General features: G+C 45.4%; 1 protein-coding gene across 2 annotated transcripts in view; it reads left to right on the forward strand.

Moving 5' to 3' along the window:
• LOC109920459 (apoptosis-inducing factor 3) overlaps window positions 1-24,631 on the forward strand; it is a 121,933-nt gene that overhangs the window by 31,117 nt on the left and 66,185 nt on the right. The gene's annotated exons all lie outside the window — the stretch shown is intronic.

The raw sequence follows: 24,631 nt of genomic DNA on the forward strand, positions 1-24,631 counted from the left end.
GTAAACAGATGACTGTTTCTGTTATTAAGGGGAATGGATGAATGTTTTGTGAGTAGATAAAGCCCTCATCCACTTTCTAGGCTGCAGATATGCATACAATGTGCTGACCAGGTGGAATTACTGAACTAAGCAATGCAGGCGAGCCGGTTTAACATCAGTAGAACACAAAATGCTCAGTTTATACAGTCATAGAGTCATACAGCATGGAAACAGACCCTTTAGTCCAAATTGTCCATGCCAACCAAATATCCTAAATTAACCAAGTCCCATTAGTCAACATTTAGCCCATATCCCTCTAAACGCTTCCTATTCATGTACCCATTCTCATTATTTTATAAACCTCAATAAGGTCACCTCTCAACCTCCTATGCTGCAGTGAAAATAGTCCCAGCCTATCCAGCCTCTCCTTATAACTCACATCCTCAATTCCTAGCAACATCCTGGTAAATTTCTTCTGAACCTGATATGTAGTGATAAACACATTAAATGGTGTGGTATTACAGGCCAGTTAGTCTTACGTCAGTGGTGGGCAAATTATTGGAAAGGGCTCTGAGAGACAGGATTTATGATCACTTGGAAAGGCACAGTTTGATTTGTGATAGTCAGCATGGATTTGTGAGGGGTAGATCATGCCCCACAAACCTTATTGAATTCTTTGAAGAGGTGACCAAACACGTGGATGAAGGTGGAGCAGTGGATGTGGCATACATGGATTTAAGTAAGGCGTTTGATAAGGTTCCCCATGGTAGACTCATGCAGAAAGTAAGGAGGTATGGGATAGGGGGAAATGTGGCAGATTGTATTCAGAATTGGCTGACCCTTAGAAGACAAAGGGTGGTAGTGGATGGAAAATATTCAATATGGTGCTCAGTTACGAGTGGTGTACCACAAGAATCTGTTCTGGGTCCTCTTCCATTTGTGATTTTTGTAAATGATTTGGATGAAGGAGTGGAAGGGTGGATTAGCAAGTTTGTGGATGATACGAAGGTGGGTCACGTTGTGGACAGTGCGGAGGGCTGTTCTAGGTTACAAAGGGACATTGATAGAATGCAGAGCTGGGCTGAGAAGTGGCAGATGGAGTTTAACCCTGAAAAGTGTGAGGTGATTCATTTTGGAAGGACAAACTTGAAAGCAGAATACAGGGTTAACGGAAAGATTCTTGGCAATGTGGAGGAGCAGAAGGATCTTGGGGTTCATGTTCACAGTTCCCTGAAAGCTGCCACCCAGGTGGATAGAGTTGTTGAGAAGGCGTATGGTGTGTTAGCTTTCATTAATAGAGGGATTGAGTTCAAGAGCCGTGAAGTTATGCTCCAGCTATACAAAAGCCTGGTTCGGCCACATCTGGAGTATTGTGTCCAGTTCTGGTCACCTCATTACAGGAAAGATGTGGAAGCATTAGAAAAGGTGCAGAGGAGATTTACAAGGATGTTGCCTGGAATGGAGGGAAGGTCTTACGAGGAAAGGTTGAGAGAGCTAGGGCTTTTCTCTTTAGAACGACAAAGGATGAGAGGTGACTTGATAGAGGTGTACAAAATGATCAGAGGTATAGATAGACAGCCAGAGACTTTTTCCTGGGGTGGAGGTAGCTTTTACGAGGGGACATAGTTTTAAAGTGAAAGGAGGTAGATATAGGGGAGTTGTTAGAGGTAGGTTCTTTACTCAGAGAGTGGTAGGGGCGTGGAATGCATTGCCAGAGAGGGTAGTGGAGTCAGCCTCATTAGGGGCATTTAAGCGGCTATTGGACAGGCATATGGATGATAGTATAAGGTAGGGGCGGAGGTTAGATAGACCTTAGGTTTAGGGTAAAAGTTCAGCACAACATCGTGGGCCGAAGGGCCTGTACTGTGCTGTACTAGTCTATATTCTATGTTCTATGTTCTATTAATCTTCACAAATGTCAAAGGTTTTTAGGAAGCTGTATGGGATGGTGCATCAGATACTAAAATTAACGCATCATCCTCCGAAATTTCTGCCACCTACAATCAGACCCCACCAGCAAAAAGATATTTCCCTCCCCACCCCTGTCTGCTTTCCACAGGGATCATTCTTTCCGCGACTCCCTCGTCAGCTCCACACTCCCCACCAATTCCTCCACCACACCCTGTACCTTTCAGTGCAACAGCAGGAGGTGCTACACCTGCCCCTACACCTCCCCTTTCACCTCTGTCCAAGGTCCCAAACAATCCTTCCAAATCTGGCAGAGATTCATCTGTACTTCATTGAACCTCATCTACGGTATTCGTTGCTACTCCATATCGGGGATACCAAACGCAGACTCGGGGACCGGTTTGTGGAGCATCTGTGCTCTGCTTGCACCAAGCAACCTGACCTTCTGGTTGCCATCCACTTTAACTCCCCCTCCCACTCCCCTGGTGGCATGCCCATCCTTGGCCTCCTCCATTGTCAGAGTGAGGCCAAATGTAAACTGGAGGAACAACACTTGATATTTCGCCTTGGGAGCTTACAGCCCAATGGCCTGAACATTAACTTCACCAGCTAAAAAAATCTCTCCTCCCCCAATCTGTCCATCTTCTGACTCACCTGTCCGCTCCACCCTTCCCACTGACCAACTACAATAACCCCCTACTTGCATCCACCTATCTCCATCTCACCTACCCTCCCCCAAGCCACACCCTGCCCCATTTATTTCTGTGTTCCCAGCCTGCTCCCCAGGCAGCCCGAAACGTTGACTTTCCTGCTCCTCGGATGCTGTGTGACCTGCTGTGTTTTTCCAGCTCCACGTTTATTGACTCAGGTCTGTTACCTGTTTATGCTGGCCCCTATGTGAAGTAAAACCAGTGGGGGAATGGATCAAAATTACATCAGGATCCTCTGTAGTTGGAACCTTTTCTCAACAGCTTCTGTTGGACATAGAACAGGGGTTTGGGAAAATCCCCAGTGGAATTTCGGAACCATAGTGCGTGAGAGATGTTGGCCCATTCTAACCCAGTATACAATTCTGTACCTAGGTACCTTTGTACCTAAGATGGTGCCATAAGTGGCAACTTGTAAACTTTTCACTGCACTCATGTGAGTACATGTGACAATAAAGCTAATACAGTTTAAGGTACATATGAGACAACAATACTTGGATGCAACATCCTCATGTCTCCTCAATTGTGCATCTTGACTGACAGGCACTATCCACTCAAGAATTATTCGAACACTGGGATGGGGCCAGGTTCAAGTGCCGACAGGGAAAGACTTAAGAGTGGTTGCTTTGTGCAGTAGGGATGTTGATTTAGCATCTAAAGGCATAAAATTAAGCTGGAGTCACTCATTCATTATCCAGGTGCCTACCAAAGTGTAAAGGGAGGAGAGCTGCTCAGCAAAAGCAAAGAATCTCTAAGAAGGTACTTTGAGTATTTTGAGTTATTTATTGTCACACATATCTAGAAAGATACAGTGAAAAGTGTTTTGTCACCATGGTCCGGTGATATTTTTGAATTACAGAAAGAATAAAAAGAAATTACGTAAATCGAGTTCATCCTCTGTACAAGCGGTCTTCAAACACAGCTCCAGGGCTCCTGCAAGATCCCCGCAAGATCCCCCCAGGCTTCAGGCCTTCTATAGCCAGGAGCTGACAATCCCACTGAGTCCATGCTCTGGGCCTACCGTAGACAGAAGTCCTAATATTGGGCAACGCCACCACCACAGCCAATGACCTGCTGGGCCAGCATTTATTACCTGTCCCTAGTTGCCCTTAGAAGGTGGTGGTGAGCTGCCTTCTTGAACTGCTGCAGTCCACGTGCTGTAGGTTGACCTACAATGCCCTTAGGGAGGGAATTCCAGGATTTTGAACCAGTGACAGTGAAGTAATGGCGATATATTTCCAAGTCAGGATGGTGAGTGGCTCGGAGGGGATCTTACAGGGGGTGCTGTCCCCATGGATCTGCTGCCCTTGTCCTTCTAGATGGAAGTGGTCATGGGTTTGGAAGGTACTGTCTAAGGATCTTTGGTGAATTTCTTCAGTGCATCTTGTAGATAGTACACACTGCAGCTACTGAGTGTCAGTGGTGGAGGGAGTGGATGATTGTTGATGTGGAGCCAGTCATGTGACTGCCCTATCCTGGATGGTGTTAAGTTTCTTGAGTGTTGTTGGAGCTATGCTTATCCAGATGTGTGGGGAATATTCTACCACACTCCTGAATTGTGCCTTGTAGATGGTCGACAGGTTTTGTGGAGTCAGGAGGTGAGGCACTCACTGCAGTATTCATAACCTCTGACCTGCTCTTGTAGTCATTGTGTTTTGTTGTGAGTCCAATTCAGTTTCTGGTCAACAGCAACACCCAGGATGTTAATAGTTGCAAGTTTAATGATGGTAACACCATTGAATGTCAAATGACAATGGTTAGATTGCCTCTTTTTGGAGATGGTCATAGCCTGGCAGTTGTGTGGTGCAAATGTTACTTGCCAATTGTCAGCCCAAGCCTGGATATTGTCCAGATCGTCTTGCATTTGAACTTGGGCTGCTTTAGTATCTGAGGAGTCGCGAATGGTGCTGAACATTGTGCAATCGTCGGCGAACATCCCCACTTCTGACCTTATGATGGAGGGAAGGTCATTGTTGAAGCAGCTAAAGATGGTTGGGCCTAGGGCACTACCCTGAGGAACTGCTGCAGAGATGTCCTGGAGCTGAGATGACTGACCTCCAACAACCACAACCATTTTCCTGTGTGCTAGGTATGACTCCAACCAGCAGAGAGTTTGCCCTCTGATACCCATTGAATCCATTATACCCATTATAGACATCAATCGCCTCAACCTCTCCACCCCTCTCACCCACTCCAACCTCTCCCCCACAGATCGTGCAGCCCTCCGCTCCCTCTGCTCCAATCCCAACCTCACCATAAAACCCGCTCAGTTGTAGTATGGCACACTGACCTCTACATCGCTGAGGCCAGACGCCAACTCTCCAACACCTCCTCCTACCGCCCCCTTGATCATGACCCCACCCCTGACCACCAAACCATCATCTCCCAAACCATCCACAACCTCATCACCTCACATGACCTCCCACCCACAGCCTCCAACCTCATCGTTCCCCAACCCCGCACTGCCCGCTTCTATCTCCTTCCCAAAATCCACAAACCTGATTGCCCTGGTCGACCCATTGTCTCCGCCTGCCCCACCGAACTTATCTCCACCTATCTCGACTCCATTTTCTCCCCCTTGGTCCAGGAACTCCCTACCTATGTCCGTGACACCACCCACGCCCTCCACCTCCTCCAGAACTTCCAATTCCCCGGTCCCCAACACCTCATCTTTACCATGGACGTCCAGTCCCTATACACCTGCATTCCCCATGCAGATGGCCCAAAGGCCCTCTGCTTCTTCCTGTCCCCCAGGCCTGACCAGTCCCCCTCCACTGACACCCTCATCCGCTTAGCTGAACTTGTCCTCACCCTCATCAACTTCTCTTTCAATTCCTCCCACTTCCTACAGACAAAGGGGGTGGCCATAGGTACCCACATGGGCCCAAGCTATGCCTGCCTCTTTGTAGGTTACGTGGAACAATCCCTCTTCTGTAGCTACACTGGCCCTAAACCCCACATCTTCCTCCGTTACATTGATGACTGTATCGGCGCCGCCTCATGCTCCCACAAGGAACTCGAACAGTTCATCCACTTCACCAACACCTTCCACCCCAACCTTAAGTTCACCTGGACCATCTCTGATACCTCTCTCTCCTTCCTGGACCTCTCTGTTTCCATCTCTGGCAACCACCTAGAAACCGATATCCATTTCAAGCCCACCGACTCCCACAGCTACCTAGAATACATCTCCTCCCACCCACCTTCCTGCAAAAATGTCATCCTCTATTCCTAATTCCTTCACCTCCGCCGCATCTGCTCCCAGGATGAGGCATTCCACTCCCGAACATCTCAGATGTCCTCATTTTTCAAGGACCGCAACTTCCCCCCCTCAGTAGTCAAGAACGCCCTTGGCCGTGTCTCCCGCATTTCCCACAACTCATCCCTCACACCTCCGCCCCGCAATAACAACGAAAATAGAATCCCCCTCGTCCTCACGTACCACCCCACCGACCTCCGGATCCAACGCATCATCCTCCGACACTTCCGCCATCAGCAATTTGACCCCACCACAAAAGACATTTTTCCCTCCCCACCCTTATCTGTTTTCCGGAGGGACCACTCTCTCCATGACTCCCTTGTCCGCTCCACACTCCCCTCCAGCCCCACCACACCCGGCACTTTTCCCTGCAACCGCAGGAAGTGCTACACCTGCCCCTACACCTCCCCCCTCACCCCCATCCCAGGCCCCAAGAAGACTTTCCACATCAAGCAGATGTTCACCTGCACATCTGCTAATGTGGTACACTGTATCCGCTGTTCCCATTGTGGCCTCCTCTACATCGGGGAAACCAAGCGGAGGCTTGGGGACCGCTTTGCAGAACACCTACGCTCGGTTCGCACTAAACAACTGCACCTCCCAGTCGCGAACCATTTCAACTCCCCCTCCCATTCCTCAGATGACATGTCCATCCTGGGCCTCCTGCAGTGCCACAACGATGCCACCCGAAGGTTGCAGGAACAGCACCTCATATTCCGCTTGGGAACCCTGCAGCCCAACGGTATCAATGTGGACTTCACAAGCTTCAAAATCTCCCCTCCCTCAAACGCATCCCAAAACCACCCAGCTTGTCCCTGCCTCCCTAACCTGTCCTTCCTCCTACCTATCCCCTCCTCCCACCTCAAGCCCCACCCCTATCTCCTACCTACTAGCCTCATCCCACCCCCTTGACCTGTCCGTCCTCCCTGGACTGACCTATCCCCTCCCTAACTCCCTACCTACACTCACCTTTACTGGCTCCATCCCCGCCTCTTCGACCTGTCTGTCTCCTCTCCACCTATCTTCTCCTCTATCCATCTTCTATCCGCCTCCCCCTCTCTCCCTATTTATTTCAGAAACCCCTTCCCCTCCCCCATTTCTGAAGAAGGGTCTAGGCCCGAAACGTCAGCTTTCCTGCTCCTCTGATGCTGCTTGGCCTGCTGTGTTCATCCAGCCCTGCACCTTGTTATCTCACCCATTGAATCCAGTTTTGTTAGGGCTCCTTTATGACACACTCGGTCGAACTCAGCCTTGATATCAGGGGTTGTCACTCTCACTTCATTGTGTTTTGGTATCACACTACCAATCTGATTAAGTTGCTTTTCCATCTTCAACTCACCACCTCTGGGAGCACAGGATTCTGCTCTGGGATCCATTCCCTGGGATCTTCGCAAGAGCTAACAAGCAGCCTGCTCACCATCCAATTACAGAAGTGGAAGAGAATCTAAAAGCCGGAGACAATCCAAGCGGACATAGGGAAGTCTGGGGGGAGGGTGGGTGGTCTCCAGGTCCTGCTGGACTGTTAGCCCTCCCAGCCACAAGAAAGCCACCTCCAGATCAATCCCGGCTACCTTGAGGAACTAGAGACTAACCAGAAGGTGGTGTCAGTGCCTGAAGATCTAGCCTCATGATTCAAAGATCTTCATGATTATGCAGGGCGCACTAACCAAATACAATCTTAATGAATGGTTTTGTAAGGAGTACACAAAATACCATAGGCATCTCTCTCCATTAGACAATGAGTTATGTATAGCATGAGTAAACGTGAATAGGAAATGTTTGGGGGGATATGGGACAAGCGGAGGCAGATGGGACTAGTTTAGTTTGGGATTATGGTCGGCATGGACTGGTTGGACTGAAAAGTCTATTTCCGTGCTCTATGACTCTATGACTCTATAACCACTCCACAAGGTGAAGCGGTATTGTCACCATTACTTCCACAGTTGGTATGGGGACTGAACCCATGTGATTGACTGATTTCTGCATCACACCAGTCATCTAAGCTGATCAACCTTCCTGTTTTACAAACACACTCACAAAGTGACCACTGGAAATTCAATTTGGAAATTCAAACAAAACACTAATTACAGGAACATCGTGCAATCTATTTTCCTGAGCTAAGCCCTTGTGTTCCTGATGTCCAGTGGTGTAAAAGGAAATAGATAGTCAACATATCCATGGGATCTATTAATCAACAATCAGATTAAATGGAGAAATCTTAATTAAAAAAAAAAAAGTACTGCAGATGCCAACCGACGGAAATAAAAGCTGAAAACTCAGGAAATGCTCAGCATGTTTTCGATGAATTGGGCACTGATGTGAAACACTGTCGGAACTATGGAGTCTTTCCAGAGTTTTCTGATTTTATTTGAGAAATTGTACTTCTATTTTACAAAAATGTAACAGTCCATCAGTCCCACTGAATTGATTTCATTCTTTCCATTCAAAGTGGACAACTTGGCAGACTACAATGTCACGCCAGTAGCGATTCACCACTATCCTGTAAAATCCAGGCGGATGTATTATTCAGTAATGCATCCCATAATGCAATCTTTGTCGCTGTAAGTTGTGCCAACAACTCCCACCCCTTACCCCCTGAGGAACGATTTGCATTTTCTGGAAGGATTTGACAAATCCATTAACTCTGTGCCTCAAACTTTAAATTCCCTCGAAGAGATTTCATTCCACTTGCTCACGGCTATTAGCTGGATTTAGAAATCAAAAATTCTTTTCCCACCGGAACTAGGGATCCTGCTGCAGCTACTTAAAAGCCAATGCATTCTTCATAGTGAAGCAGTGATATGGTGTTTACCAGTGGCTGATGACCCACCCCTTTGCTATGTACGAAGTTACCACATTTTTCAACAGCATTTCTCAACCTGGGGTATGTTTTAAAATTGTAGAATTCAGGTCAATGCCAGGGCTGACAAAAACAACTTTTCATCGTAGATGATAAATCACCTGCAGTTCCCAGCTTGTTGTCGTTTCCCACAATGATTTTGAAGTCAGCCATAGACACGGATGTAGATACCAGGAGCAGGAATAGACCATTCACTCCTTTGAGCCCACTTTGCTATTCAATATGATTGTAGCTCTATCATAATGCCGTATTCCTGCCTTCTCCGCACACTGCTTGGTGCGGATAACATCTAAAAATTTATCTATCTCTTTCTTGAATCTATTCAGTGACTTGGCCTACATAAACTTCTGTGGAAGAGAATTCCACAGGTTCACTCCCCTTTTAGTGGAAAACAATTTCTTTATTTCAGTCCTAATTGCCTGTATCTCTTGGTTTTAGATTCCTGCACCTAATCTGTCCAACTCTGTTGAATTTTATGTTTCAATCAGATCCCCCCTTATCCTTCTAAACGTTATTGAATACAGGCCCAGTTGAAGCACTCTCTCCTCATACAATGGTCCTTGCATGCGCAGTATGAACCTCTGCTACACTCCCTCTGTGGCATGTATATCGTTTCTAAGGTAATACTCCAGCTGTGATCTCACCAAGGCCCTCCCGACTGCAACCTGGCTCTTTGGTACTTGATTGTACATGTGTTCCACCAGTGAACTGACTTAATCCTCACAATTAACAATGAGAAGCTCCTATTAAGTCAATGTGTATTACAGATCAGAAGATTTTCAGATTTTCCTAGTCCTTGATCATTACTAATCCACAAGCATTTGTGAATGCACCAGCACCGGCTGTGGTACCCCACTATTATAAATCTAGTCAATTCATCCGACAAAGACAGGAACAGAGTTGTTATGGTTTTATTTACAGCATATCCAGTGACTTGCAGTAACCCCTTTCACAGGCCAGTCACTCCCGTTTCTTATCATTTTCTTCTGATAAGGAGTGAGCCTGTTTGTTCATGTCATGACATCCACAGCCATCACGTCCTGAGGTGGATGTGAACCTGGACTGTCTGGCCCAGAGGTACACACACTATCACTGTGCCACAAGACCCTCAAACTAGTCTTCTACATGTCCCTTAATCTTCCCTATTGAGTGTCATTGGCTCTTAGTCAGCACATTAACACACTCAAGTGACACAGCGTTTACAACAATAGCAACTATGACCAAGGATACTTTTTGGTATATCTCACGGTTCCTACTCACGTATCGTAGAATCCCAACAGTGTGGAATCAGGTCATTTGGCCCATCAAGTCTCCACTGATCCTCCAGACCTCATCCCATCCAGACCCACCCACCTACTCTATCCCAGTAACCCTGCATTTCCCATGGCTAATCCACCTAACCTGCACATCTTTGGACTGTGGAAGGAAACCGGAGCACCTGGAGGAAACCCACACAGACACGGGGGAGAATGTGCAAACTCCACACAGACAGTCACCCGAGGCTGGAATCGACCCCGGGTCCCTGGCGCTGTGAGACAGCCGTGATAACCACTGAGCCACAATGCCAATTACCTGTTGAAACAAAGACAGCTACACATACCAATTGACAGGGAATTGTTCCCTCCCAGTATGATTGTCACAACTTCCATCTTCATCAACTTGAGCTTTCAAAGATCATATCACAGGATTATTTTTCTTTTATTCATTCACAGGATGAGGGCTTGCCAGCTAGGCCAGCATTTATTGCCCACTTCCAATTGCCGGGAGGGCAGTTAAGGGTCAACCACATTGCTGTGGGCCCTGAGTCACATAGAGGCTACACCAGCCGGTTTCTCTCACTGAAGTAAGGACATGAGTGAAACAGAGAAGTTTTTAAACAACAGCCAACATGGTCACCGTTAGGTCATCTTTTTATCCCAGATTGTACTGAAATCCAATTTCACCATCAGCCATGGTGGGATTCGAACCCACATCCCCAGAATGCGGGCCTGGAAATTCTGGATTACTGGTCCAAAGACATTACTGTGAAACCACTGCCTCCCCTTATAGGTGCTGCTGGAGGAGGCCATTTTGTTTCCTGTAACCAAGTTGGTGTTCCTTTTCCTGATTAGTAATCTGTTTAATGACCGTGACATTGTGGTAAGACTTCTGATAATTACTTTAATGGATACAGCTTTGGACTGAGAGCATGGAATATTCAAAGGGGATCCCTCTTATTCTTTTGTTGTGAAAAGGAATGGTAGAGTGGGCTCGATAGGCTGAATGGCCTACTCCCACACTCATCGTTTCTATGGTTCTAAGTTGCATTTATATAGCACTTTTCATGTCATTAAAAATATCCCAAGGTACTTCAGAGGACTGTAATCAAACAAAATGTGAGACCGCACAGGAAGATATCAGGACCAATGATAAAAGCTTGCTTCAAGAAGTAAGTTTTAAGGGTTTTTTTAAAGATGGAGAAGAAGATAGAGAGACGAAGAGGTTTAGGGAGAGAATTCCACCAACTGAAGAAACAGTTGCCAATGGTAGAGTGAAGGAAGTGGACAAAGTGTAAGAAGCCAGAACTGGAGCACCCCTGGTGTGTATGACAGAGATATGGAAAGGGAGGGGGGGCACACACACAAATACACTCACCGTGGTTTACAGTCCAAGTCCGACAGTCTGACTTAGATCTTTTTGGTTGTCAGTGGCTCAGAAATCTCTGTTTAACCCTGGAGGGAATTTGTTGATTGTTGATGGAAAATCCTTTCAGGAGAACAGCAGTTTCTGTACCAGTCAAGCTCCCGCTACCTTGAATTTCTGTGCGACTGGATCCTGCTGGGCAACATATGTGGGACTGATATGGAAACTTTCTCTGCCCCATCATCATAAACTTCAGTTACGCACACAAACAAACATGTGGAGGAGCAGTAGAAACCGCTGGTGACCTCTGGAACATGAGTTAGACCGTGGTTGACCATCTGAGCTAAAAAGGTGGCTGAGGTTTGATTTATGATGCTCTACTCACCTCCTTCTTCATTAAAAGCAGAGAAGCAAAAAGAACGAGAGAGGGAAATATACAAAACACCCAGACATTGGAAAGCCAACATCTAAAGCAAAGACCACTGGAAATACCCAGCAAAGCAGGAGGGATCAGTGGAGACAGGAACAAGATGAACTTTTCAGGTCAATGACCTTTCACCAGAGCTGGAAAGCAAAACTGGAGATATAATCAGCTCTACAAACTGGCAGGATTTGTAAAGGGAACAACTCTTGGGATGCATGTGATACTGATATCCTAATGGGACCACTCTTCAATTTTATGAGGAAGAAGGGCATATTCCCTTAAATAATGCCTTCTAATACATTGCAACTAGCAAGCAATTGCTTTATGCACCAAATCATGCCTGGAGTATATGAAGCATCTTCATTGCCACAGTATATAGCCACCGGGGAGGCCAGCATTTATTGCCCATCCCCAATTGCCAGTGAGAAGGTGGTGGTAAGGTGACTTCTTGAATCACTGTTATCCATGTAATGTGGTACACCCACTCCCACAGGAGGGAGCTTCAGGATTTTGACTCAAAAGCAATGAAAAGTCAGGATGTTGGTGGTTGGGAGGGAAACCTGCACATAATGGTGATCCCACGTGTCTGCTGCCCTTGTACTTTTTGGTAGGAGCTTGGTAACTTCCTGCAGTATCTCTTGCTTATGGTGCTCATTCATGCCACTGTGCACTCATGACAGAGGGAGCTTCAGCTGGCTATTTTATTCATAATAAAATTATGAGGAGCGCTGAAGGGGTAGACCAAGAAGAAACTTTTCCCCTGGGTGGAGGCGTCAGTGATCAGGGAGAAAGATCGAAGGTAAGGGACAGGAGGTTTAGAGGAGTTGTGATAAAAAAACGTTTTCACCCAGAGGATGGTGGGAATCTGGAACTCTCTCCCTGTCAGGGTGGTAGAAACCCTGGTAACATTTAGGAAGTATTTAGATATGCACTTGAGATGCCAAGGCATACAAGGCTATGGTAAATGGGACTAGAATAATCAGGTATTTGTTTTTGACTGGCATAGATACGATGGGCCAAAGGACCCTTTTCTGTGCTGTAGATCTCTATGACTCTATGACTGGTAGATGAGATGCCTATCAGGTTTGTTAGTTTTGTATGGCGTTGAGCTTCCTGAGTGTTGCTGGGGTAGTCTAGGTAATTGCAGAGTAAGTCATCACAGTCTGGAATTGAGCTTTGTCGATGGTGATAGGCTTTGAGGAGTCAGGAGATGAGTTGCAAATTCCACGACCTCAAAGCTGCTCTTATTAAAACAGAGCTTATAAAGCTGGTTCAGCTAACTTTCTGGGCAGTGATAAGCCTTAGCATGTTAGGTGGAGAGGGATTCTGCCATGGTAATATGTCAAAGGGAGATAGTTTGATCTTGCTGGAGATGATCATTGCCTGGCATTTGCATAGCACAAACTTCATTTACCATATGACAGCCCAGCCTTCCACATGCAGGTGTGAGTTGTCCGATATTGTCAGAGGTTCCCTGAGCCTTCAAGAGCACTGGAAGTTCCTGTGTCAACATCGGCAACTTTAGAAAGTTGCAAACACAGACAGTAACGAACTTAGAACTGTGCGGACCCATGTTCAGTTTAAAAAAACCTTTTGCCCAAGGCTGCGTAAAATCCATTCCAGTTGTCCATAGAAATTTTTGACATCGTGTACACCCTCAGTGTCATCTTTCTTACTTCAGCAAGCAGCAGGTCTACTACAGATGCTTTCCAAATTATTTGAGCTTCAGTAATCTATGGCTAGGTTGGTTTCGCTGGAGGTTTGTTACCTGGAAATAACTTCGCCTTAGCGAAACAACTGTCCCGTTTCTTCAAAACCAGCTTCTGATTGCCTTCCTCTGGTAATGGTAAGCAACTAAAGAGTGTCTGAAACTCCCTCAAATGCACTCTATGCCGAAGGCGTTAAGGAAACAATATCAGGATCATTCCCTGGAGAAACAGTGACATTTACACTCTTACTCAGCTGATTACTGGAGCTGTACACAAAGCTCAATGATGCTGGTGGTCAATGGCGTTGCAGATTAAATTGTCACAATTAGATATTCGAAGCTTTATGAATGTTGTCTGTTGAAAGCACCCCATGATAGCTCCGGCAGATGCCAGGACAATATGGAGGCAGCAATCCTTTGAAGTTGTTTGTCTTAAATTTCCTACATTGTCCCGGTCTCCAAATTTCTGCAGCTGGATTCCTCCCACTTCCCCATTGTTTCAACCATGCACTGTGCATAGAAACATCTTCAATAGCTGCACACGAGAAGAACACTGGTTCTTATGAATGCCGTAGATCCACGTCCCTGAATTCCTCAACTGAGGATGGTCATTCCCCCGCCTCTGTGAAGGAACAAGATGTCTCCTCCACTTCCACAATTTATTCTCTGTTGGGATGAACGCTTAATACTATGTAAAATCTCCGGATTCACCAAGTTCTTCATCTACCACTCATCAACACAGATAAAGAGGAGAGGGGTGCGCTGATTAGTTGGCAAGAGGACTCTGATTGGTAGCAGCATTGTCATGGAGCATGTAGGAGTTAATGACAAATGACAGTTAACTGCTAGACTTCAATCAGATCTTAAACCAGGCAGGTTGACTCTGATTGCTCAGGGCGTTACCTTGAGAAATTAACCAGAGAATGGCTGTCACCTATTTTATTGAGTTGAAACATGTGCATGTTCTTTCTTTCAGCAAAGGACAGGGCCCTGTGTCTATGAACATACACATTAGGAGCAAGAGTAGGCCATTCAGCCCCTCAAAGCTGTTCTGCCATTCTATAAATCATGGCTGATCAGATTTTACCCTCAAATCCACTCACACTTTCACTTAACAAGAATCCAATCTGCTTTAAAAATATTCAAGGACTTTGCTTCCACCAATCTTCTCAAGATGAGAGTTCCAAAGACTCAGAACTCTTTGAGAGAGGAAAAAAGAAATCAGGTGGGATCCATGGCAACTTGGCAAGTTGGATCCAAAATTGGCTTAATGGCTGGAAATGTGGTGGTAGAAGTTCAGTGTCCAGGAATCAGTGCTGGCTGTCTTTTTGTCCATGATACGAAAACATACAGAAGAGAATGTGGGATGGATGGTAAGTAAATTTGCAGATGACACAAAGATGACAGCGAGGAGAGAGGTGTTACGTTACAGGAGAAAAAGATGGGCTGGTCAGAATGTCAGGTCTGTGGCAGATGGAATTTAATCTGGAAAAGCGACAGATGATGCACTTTGGAAGAAATAACGAGACAAGGGAGTACTCAGTGAATGACAGGACACTAGAAAGCTCAGAGGAACAGAGGGATCTTGGGATGCTTGTCCACAGATCTCTGTAGGAAGCAGACAGTTTAATAGGGTGGGCGAAGGCACACAGGGCAATTGTCTTTATCTGTCGTGGCTTAGACTATGATAGTAGTGAGGGATTATGTTGGAACTATTGGTTAGGCCACAGCTGGAGTGCAGTTCTGGTCACCTCAACAGGAAGGATGTGGTAGCACTGGAAGAGGTGCAGAGGTGGTTCACTAGGATATTGTCTAGGATGGAGTGGAAAAGCTGGGATTGTTTTCTTTGGAGCAGGGGAGGGGACCTGATTGAGATGTATATGTTTATGAGGGGCATGTACAGGGTGGATGGAAAGCAGCTGTTCCCCTGAGTGGAAGGGCCAATAATAAGTGGGCATCATTGTAAGATGAAAGCCAGGAGGTTTAGAGGGGATTTGAGAAAACGGATTTTCACCAGGTATGGCGGGAATCTGGAATGCACTGCCTGGGTGGGTATTTGAGGCGAAAACCTCACAACCTTTAAAAAGTATTTGGATGAGCTCTTGGAAAGTCATTACTTTCAATGCCATAGGCCAAGTTTTGGAAAGAAAGGCTAGTGTAGATTTCAAATTGTTTAATCAGTGCAGATCGATGGGCTGAAGGGTCACTTCTGTACTGTATATTTCTATGATACGTAATCTCTATTTTAAAGCTGTGAGCCCTAATTAGTAAACAGCTAGTCCTAGTTCTATATTCTCCCGCAAGAGGAAACATCCTCACCATATATATCCTTTCAAAACCCCCTCAGGGTCTTGTATATTTCAAACACGTTACCTCTAACTCTACTCAACTCCAATGGATACAAGGCTAGCCTGGCCAATCTTTCCTCGAGGGATTATTCTGGTAAACCTTCTCTGAAATACTCTAACACATTTATACCATCCTTCAATAAGGAGGCCAATACTTTACACAGAGCTCCAGATATGGTCTCACCATTGCCCTACTTCTCCATTAACTTCTCCTCATGATGAATGAATACATCCTATTAACTTTGCTATTTACATGCCACATCTGTATATCTTTCACAATTCATGCACAGGAACACTCAAGACCCCTCTGCATTCTCACCATTCAAATAATGTGTTTTCTAATTCTTTCTGCCAACATTTTCCTACATTACACTTTATTTGCTACTTAATTTCCCACTCACTTAATCTACCTATATCTTCTTAAGGGAGGAAAAGTTTGATGAGTTGCACACTGCCATGTTTCTATCATTATCACCCCAGCCACACTAAATGCGATAAAAGAGAACACTTGCGGAACACAAATGGCAGAAGGAGTGGATCAACAGTGAATGTTTAACATATAGGCACTTCCAATTGCTGGTTTCCAGCTTTGAATTAGTGGATTTTGTGAAAATTGGTAGAAGCATCAAAGCATCGTTTTCCTCTTGAGGCGACCTCGCCCTTCACATTGCTGAAGCAGATTAACTCCAGCAGTTCTAGAGATTGACTGGAGATCAGTCATCTCAGCTTCAGGACATCTCCGCAGGAGTTCCTCAGGATAGTGTGCTAGGCCCAACCATCTTCAGCTGCTTCATAAGTTCAGAAGTGGGGATGTTCGCCGATGATTGCACAATGTTCACCACCATTCGCGACTCCTCAGATACTGAAGCAGCCCATGTTCAATTGCAACAAGATCTGGACAATATCCAGGCTTGGGCTGACAAGTGGGAATACTGACATACACATGATATAAATGCTGGACAATTACTATCCCCAGTAAGAGACAATCCAATCACCTCCCCTCGACATTCAATGGTGTTACCATCACTGAGTCCCCCACTACCAACATCCTGGGGGGGTTACTGTTTACCAGAAGCTCAACTGGACTTGACACATAAACACAGTGGCTACAAGAACAGGTCAGAGGTTAGGAATACTGCAGTGAGTAACTCACCTCCTGCCTCCTCAAAGCCTGCCCACCACCTACAAGGCACAAGTCAGGAGTGTGATGGAATATTCCCCACTTGCCTGGATGAGTGCAGCTCCAACAACACTCAAGAAGCTTGATCCCATCCAGGACAAAGCAGCCCGCTTAATTGGCACCGCATGCACAAACATCCACTTCCTCCACCACTTAACGCTCAGTAGCAGCAGTGTGTACTATCTGCAAGATACACTGCAGAAATTCACCAAAGATTCTCAGGCAGCACCTTCCAATCCCACGACCACTTCCATCTAGAAGGACAAGGGCAGCAGACACATGGGAACACCACCACCTTCAAGTTCCTCTCCAAGCCACTCACCATCCTTACTTGGAAATTATTGTTGTTCCATCACTGTTGCTCAGTCAAAATCCTGGAATTCCCTCCCTAATGACATTGTGGGTCAACCCTGAGCAGGTGGACTGCAGCAGTTCAAGAAGGCAGCTCACCACCCCCTTCTCAAGGGGCAACTAGTGACAGGTAATAAAATACTGGCCAGCCAGCGACGCCCACATCTCACAAGTGAATAAAAATAAGTTGCCATTTCTTGACTCTGTCACTCCCATCCCCACAATCGCCAACAGTGGGGAGCTCCCAAACATAGATGATAATATCAGCATAAAGTTACCAAAAATACTTAAAAGAGGACACTGCCTAGCAGTCTGGGGAGATGGTTGCATTGGTAATGTCACTGGACAGATAATCCCAAGAACTCATATACTCCTCTGTGACCATTGGTTCACATCCCATCATAACACTTTTAATGCATTTAATAAATTCGGAATATAAAGCGATCTGGGCACAGCAATGATCATTGATTGTTGTAAAGTCCCATCTGGTTCACTAATGACCATTAGGGAAGGAATCTGCCATCCTTACCTGGTCTGGCCTACATGTGACTCCAGACCTACTGCTACGGACTCTTAACTCCCCCCCTGAAATCACCCAGCAAGCCATTTGGTTCAAGACCAGCTCAGGATCAATAGTGAATGCTAGCCTTGCCAGTTCATCCATGGAAGATTAAAATATCCATTAGGGAAAGGTGAAAGTTCTGTCCCAACAAATTTCCTGCAGTGACTGCAGAGGAGAGGAAAGCAAAAAAGGAAGATTAGCATCTTATCTAATCTAATCTGACCAACAGATATTGATTTAGGGAGAAATATCACCCCCAAGACACTGGGGAGACACTGTTCTGGAATGGGTAACCTCACAATCTTTTGGATGAGCACTTGAAATGTCATTCAAGGCTCTTCTGGAAAGTGGGACAAGTGTGGATTTAGTGTAGCTTTGGCAAGACTGACTTGATGGTCTAAAGAGCCTCTCCCATTCGGCATGATTTAATGCTCTTCTTCTGGATAGTGTTACTGGATTATATTTTATGTATGACATGGTCTCAGTTTAACATCTCACTCAAAAGACAGAACCTCTGACAGAGCAGCACTTTGTCAGTACTGCACTGCACTGTCAGTCTACAGTGTTGAGCCAAATCTTCTGGAAAGGGACTTGAATCGACAATTATCTGTCTCTGATTGAGTTAACGATTGGAGCTCAGGGAAAAAGGAGGAATCTAGGTGAAAAGCTTAGCACAGCTGCCTCACTGCACTGGGGACTTGGATTCAATTCTGCCCTCGGGCGACTGTCTGTGTGGTGCTTGCACGTTCTCCCTGTGTCTGTGTGGGTTTGCTCCGGTTTCCTCCCACAGTCCAAAGATGTGCATGTTAGGTGGATTGGCCATGCTGAGTTGTCCAGGGATGTGCAGGCCAGGTGGATTAGCCATGGGAAGTACAGGGATGGGCTGGGTCTGGGTGGGAGCTCCTAGGGAGGATCAGTGTGAACTCAATGGGCCAAATGGCCTGCTTCCACACTGTAAGGAATCAATGGCATGTCACAGGAATAGTGGGAGCAGATGACAGCTCTTGGTCAGCAACCCAAGGAGAACTAATCAGCAGGTGAAAGTTGGCCACTTGAAGGATTACAGAGAGGGATTATTGAACACAGAATGACTCAGGAAGTCAGAACAAAGTTACCACTGTATACTTTAATTTCAAACATCTTAGCTGCAGAGGCATCCGAGAATGAGCTATAAGAATCTCCTTTGTGTTTACTCAGGGAATAAGAGCAAGGAATAATTGTGCATAGTTAGCCAGCCCCATTAAAGGGACAGGCTTTTCATGACAGACCATCAAGTTAACATGACTTTCAGCACCTCTACTCCATCTCGATCTGACTTTTACCCTGTGTTTCAATTTTGTGCAACTCAACGTAACTGGAATCACACTGGGCAACACTGTTGCCACAGAGAGGAGCTGTTAGGTTTAGGCCCCACTTCAGAAACTTAACCCCAGGACGGCATTGACGTGCATTGTTGAAGGAATGTTGCACAGTCAGAGTGCAGCATTGTCTTTCAGCTGAGATCCTGAAACAGAAATTGCTGGAAAAACTCAGCAGGTCTGGCAGCATCTGTGGAGAGAAAGCAGAGTGAACGTTTTGAATCCAGTGACCCTTCTTCAGAACTGATAGTAGCTAGGAGAAGGTGGTATATATGCTGAAGATGGGGTTGTTGGGAGGTGGGTGGGAGTAAGAGGTAGTAAGTGCATTGCTGGAGATGAAGCTCAGAGGGAGACAGGCAGTTCAGCAGAAAAAGGGATAGATGATGGTAAGCCAGGGAAAGCTGATAACAGGGGCCATGAGTAGGTGAAAATACGTTGTTGGTGCTGAAAGCAGCCTATGTGATGACAGGGCTAGGTGTGTGGGGGTGGGCAAAGGACATGGAATGAAGCGTTCAGGCTGTAAAATGACCAAACTCCATATTGAGTCCTGAAAGGCTGCAGGGTCTCTCTGCGGAGTATGAGATGTTATCCTTCCACTGTTTTGTCCTCTCAGGTCCCATGTCATTCTTTGAAGAAGAGAAGGAGAGTTCTCCACAACGTTCTGGTTATTATTTATCCCCCAGTCATAATAACAGATTATCCTGCCATTATCTCATTGCCAATTGTGTGAGCCTCTTGTGTGTAAATTGGCTTTGTACGCACTCCAAAGGTATGGGTGGCACGGTAGCTCAGTGTTTAGTACTGCTGCCTCACAGCGTCAGGGACCCAGGTTCAATTGCGGCCTCGGGCGACTATCTGTGTGGAGTTTGCATGTTCTCCCTGTGTCTGTGTGGGTTTCCTCTGGGTGCTCTGGTTTCCTCCCACAGTCCGAAGATGTGCAGGCTAGATGGATTGGCCATACTAAATTGCCCATAGTGTTCAGAGATGTGTAGATCAGATAGGTTATAGGGGAATGGGTCTGGGTGGGATGGTCTGAGGGTTGGTGTGGACTTGTTGGGCCGAAGTGATGGCCTCTTTCCACACTGTAGGGTTTCTGTAAAAGGGAAAAAAAATAAGTTAATTGTCCATAAAATGTTTTAGGAGGTTAAATAAATGCAATTGATTATTTCTTTCTTTGTGTTGGGGAGCAGAGTTGTAAAAATCCTTCCCCATCATGGGCAGCAGTGCAACATTTTCGTCATAATGGGCTAAGTGAGGCAATAGTGTGATCATACGATCCCTACAGTGTGGAAAGAGGCTATTCAGCCCATCATGCCTGCACCAGCTCTCCTAAAAGCATCCCACCTAGATCCAGGTACCCACCTATCCCTGTAACCCCACGTTTACCATGTCTAATCTACCTAGACTGCACATCCTTCGATACTACAGCCAAACCACTTAACCTGCACATCTTTGGACTGTGGGAGGAAACCGGAGCACCCAGAGGAAACCCACACAGACAAAGGGAGGATATGTAAACTCCACACAGACAGTCGCCCAAGGCTAGAATTGAATCTGGATCTATGGTGCAGTGAAGGAGCAGTATTAATCACTGAGCCACCATATACTCTGGCACACCATACTGGAGTCGATGCTGAGAGACTCCTTGATCTCATATCACTTTCATTAGTGTCAAAACGAGATGAAATTTATCTCATTAACCATAACCTGCGTTTAAATTGCATCTTTAATGTAGAAAAATGGCCCAAGGTGTTTCACAGGAGTGTAATCAGGCTAGCAAGCATCTTGTGACAAAAGCCATCTGTCAAATGGCAAGATTTGAACTGTTGTGGTGACAGTGCAGCTAAACAGGTTCAGGACAAGCTGTGCGGCCAGTCTCAGTACAAACCCCTGTGCACTCACAGAGGCACACGGACAATCCTGCACATTACCAAAAGTGCGGACTCCCCTCTACACCTTAAACTCAGCTACGGAACTGAGATGTTGCTTGTCTTCAGGGATTTGCATTCACTGTACAATAAATAAAATCAGATAGACAGAGAAATCTGGCTAAAGATTCAGATCTTAGCTCAGGTGACTAAAAGCACTGTATATTTTAAGAACTGTTTTACAGGAGGGGAGAAAGTCATGTTGGATTGTGCAGACTTCATTGTTATCCTCTGAGAGGGTGGAATTAATAGCAACTTAAGAAGGTATTGAAGAGTTGAAGCAAAGCAAAGACAGGTCACTTATTTGAGAGATACAAGTGTCCCCATTTATTGTGCATGACTCTTTTCCACACTGTACGCCACAGACAGTTAAAAAGCCAAGTTAACAGCAATTTCTAACTCTGCAAAATGTTTGAAGGCCCTTCAAGCCCTGTGACCGTGCTCTGCCATTTATTCTAATTAAAATTTCACACAGTGGGTAAAATCCTGAACAGCAGATTGCAGCAGCTTCTTTTTTACTGGTCAGCAGATTTGTTGGTCTGTGAGGCACAGCAGGTCCTGTCTACGTCAACCTTAAAGCTGAACAGCATGGTTTCATATCCAGATTATCATGCAAGAACACATTGTACTTTACAATTACATGGATGCCTTCAACACCACATTGAACACGAACATTTTCAGGCTTTGCCCTGAAATTAGAATTAGAATTAGAGGTCTTTGAGACCAACCAGCCAGTGTTAGCGTTTTACCTCCACATGAACCCTTGGCCATTAGAGATGGTCCACCTATCCTAAAACATCCGTTCATAATTTCAAACACCTCTGTCAAATTACAATTTCTGCTCAAACAAAAACTAGACCCAATTTTTCCAAGTCTCTGTTTGTATTTCTAACAACACCCCACTGTATCTATACTGTAACCTTTTAATTGTGGACGGTGGTTCAGTTAGCTGGATAGCCGGTTAACAGCACAGAGTAATACTAATTGTGTGGGTTCAATCCCCTCATTGCTAAGGTTACACCAAAGGATTCTCACCTTCTGCCCTCCCCAGAGGCATGGTGATCCTCAGGCTAAACCACCACCAGTTGTCCCCCTCCATTGAGCGAGCAGCACTATTATCTGCTAGGGCTTTGGCATCTTTACTTTGTAAGATAAAGGAAAAAATAGAGCTTATAACAATCTCAAAAAAGTAATACTTTAGGAAGCGTAAAGGGGGTGACGTGAAAAGAGAAAATTAGGAAAGCAAAGAAAGGATACGATAAATGTTTCTGATAAAATAAAGAAAAATCCAAAGATCTTTTATCAGTACATTAAGAGCAAAGGGAGAGGGTTGGCCTATTACAGATATACATGATAACTTGTGCATGGATACTGAAGATGTGCAAAAGGTTCTAAAAATGTATACAGTCATAGAATCATACAGCACAGAAACAGACCCTTCGGTCCAACACGTCCATGCTGATCGGATACCCTAAATAAATCCAGTCCTATTTGCCAGCATTTGGCCAATATCCCTCTAAATCCTTCCTATACATATACCCATCCAGATGCCACTCCTCAGCCCATTGGCCCATCTGATCAAGATCCCATTGTACTCTGAGGTAACCTTCTTCACCGTCCACTACACCTCCAATTTTGGTGTCATCTGCAAACTTACTAACCCATACCTCCTATGTTCACATCCAAATCATTTACATAAATGACCAAAAAACAGTGGACCCAGCACCGATCCTTGTGGCACACCGCTGGTCACAGGCCTCCAAGTCTAAAAAGCAACCTCCACCACCACCCTCTGTCTTCTACTTTTGAGCCAGTTCTACATCCAAATAGCTAGTTCTCCCTCTATTCCATGTGATCTAACCTCACTAACCAGTCTACCATGAGGAACCTTGTCGAACACCTTACTGAAGTCTGTATAGATCACGTCCATCGCTTTGCCCTCATTAATCTTCTTCGTTACTTCTTCATAAAACTCAAATCAAGTTAGTGAGACATGATTTCCCACGCACAAAGCCATGTTACTATCCCTAATCAGTCCTTGCCTTTCCAAATACATGTAAATCCTGTCCTTCAGGATTCCCTCCAACAACTTGCCCGCCATCGATGTCAGGCTCACTGGTCTATAGTTCCCTGGCTTTTCTTTTCCACCATTCTATCTTGTCTCTATCTTCACAAAGGATAGGGATGATGCACACATCTCAGTTAAAGAGAAGGAGTGTGAAATATTTGAAAGAATAAGCATAATGAGAAGGGAAGTACTGGAGCGAATTAGCTTCTAAAGGTTGATAAATCACAGGGATGGGTAGGTTGCTATTGGAAGCCAGGGATGATGCTCTGAGGATCATTTTCAAATCCACACTAGATGCAACAACGTACCAGAGCATTGAAGAAATATAGAGATTGTACCATTAGTCGCTGAATAAGCCAAACAATTATCGACCAATGCATCTGACCTCAGTCATTGGCAAATTACAAGAATCAATATTGAGAGACAGGATTAACTATTACTCAGAGAGGCACAGATTAATCAGGGACTGACAGCATGGTTTTGTTAAGGGAAGGTTATTTTAACTTAATTCAAATTTTTGTGAAACACATAAGGATGGATAAGGGTAATGCAGTGGATGTTAGCTACACATGGATTTAGCAAACCATCTGACATTACGGAAAAAATAAAGCCGTTAGGATACGGGGGAGTGTGGTGAGTTGGATCCAAAATTGGCTCAGTGTCAGGAAACAAAAGGCAATGGTTGATGGTTTTTGTGAATGGAAAGTGGTTTTCAGTGGCATTCCACAGTGGGTCCCTTGCTGTTTGTGGTGTGTGTTAATGATTCAGACTTAAATGTGGGAGGCATAATTGGGAACTTTACAGACAAAGTAAAAATTGACCTTGTGTTTGATAGTGAAGGGGATGGCTGTGGACTGGAGGAAGAAGGTTTGGTTGAGTGGGCAGATAATTGGCAAGTGGAATTCAATCCGGAGAAGTGTGAGGTTATATATTTGGGAGGGCAAACAGAGTGAGGGAATACACAGGAAACAGAAGGATATTGAGAGGGGTAGATGAAATGAGAGACCTTTGAGTACATGGCTAGTACATGTCTTCAGGCCATAGTCCTAATGGATCATAAGGCTACTCTCTCATTAGAGGAGGGTGTCTGGTGGTGATTTAACCAAGGATACAAAGCCTCACAAACATACAAAATAGGTCCAGTAGTAGATCATTCAACCTCTTAAGCTTGCTCTGCATTCAATAAGATCATCACTGATCTGGTTATGGTTCAAATCCCACATTTCCATCTACCCCCTGGGCATGCTCAATTCCTCTGCCTAAAAAGAATTTGTCCACTTCTGTCTAAAAGAAATATTCAAAGTGCCCACCTCCACCACCTTGTGAGGCACAATCCTGTGAGAGAAAAACAAAACTCTCTGCCCTGAAA

This window comes from Rhincodon typus, chromosome 24 (genome assembly GCF_021869965.1).
Source record: "Rhincodon typus isolate 14 chromosome 24, sRhiTyp1.1, whole genome shotgun sequence".
NCBI lineage: Eukaryota > Metazoa > Chordata > Chondrichthyes > Orectolobiformes > Rhincodontidae > Rhincodon > Rhincodon typus.